We start from the raw sequence: 764 nt of genomic DNA on the forward strand, positions 1-764 counted from the left end.
CCCAAATGTAGCTGCTAGGAGTTTTGAATTAAAACCTAGTGTGTTAAATTGTCTCCCTACATTTTATGGCCTAGAAAATGAGGATCCATATAATCATTTGAATGATTTTCATGCCATTTGTCAAACATTCAAATATGAGAATTTTTCAGATGATGATGTTAAACTTATACTATTCCCATTTTCTTTAAAGGATAGAGCTCGTTCATGGTTAAATACGTTGCCTGCTAATAGCATTTCATCATGGGAACAAATGGTAACTAAATTTTTGAACAAATATTTCCCAGTGCATAAAACCAATGCTATTCGCAGGGAAATCTCAGAGTTTACCCAGAAAGATGACGAGCAATTTTTCGAAACATGGGAGCGATTCAATGGGCTACTCTTGACGTGTCCACATCATGGGTACGAGAAATGGCACCAATGCCAATACTTTTTGGAGGGATTACTACCAAATGTGCAAGAATGGCTAATGGCAACAAGTGGAGGAGAGCTAATGTCAAAAAGTGCATCAGAGATTTGGGAATTCTTCCAGCGACAAGCGGATAATTCCCAACAACGGAGTCGATCACTGAGGAATACTAGAAGAATTAAGGGAGTAAATGAGGTTCACATTGGCGAATCAAGTTCAGAAATTAAAGAAGTCAAAGCGATAATTGAAGGTCTCTCTCGACAAATAGCATCATTATCGACTGCTAAATCAACAGAGCCACATGACCATGACTCATACTCAGATCAAGCCAATGCCATAGGTGTAATGAGAAAGC

At 38.4% G+C, this 764-nt stretch overlaps 1 non-coding gene across 1 annotated transcript; it reads right to left on the reverse strand.

The window, feature by feature from the left end:
* Positions 1-301: 301 nt before the first annotated feature.
* Positions 302-405, reverse strand: LOC112101230. The gene has a single exon (XR_002907357.1). It is a non-coding gene; the product is annotated as a small nucleolar RNA R71 (small nucleolar RNA).
* Between the last annotated feature and the right edge of the window lie 359 nt (positions 406-764).

The sequence above is a fragment of the Citrus clementina genome, unplaced genomic scaffold, assembly GCF_000493195.1.
Source record: "Citrus clementina cultivar Clemenules unplaced genomic scaffold, Citrus_clementina_v1.0 scaffold_2, whole genome shotgun sequence".
Classification (NCBI taxonomy): domain Eukaryota; kingdom Viridiplantae; phylum Streptophyta; class Magnoliopsida; order Sapindales; family Rutaceae; genus Citrus; species Citrus x clementina.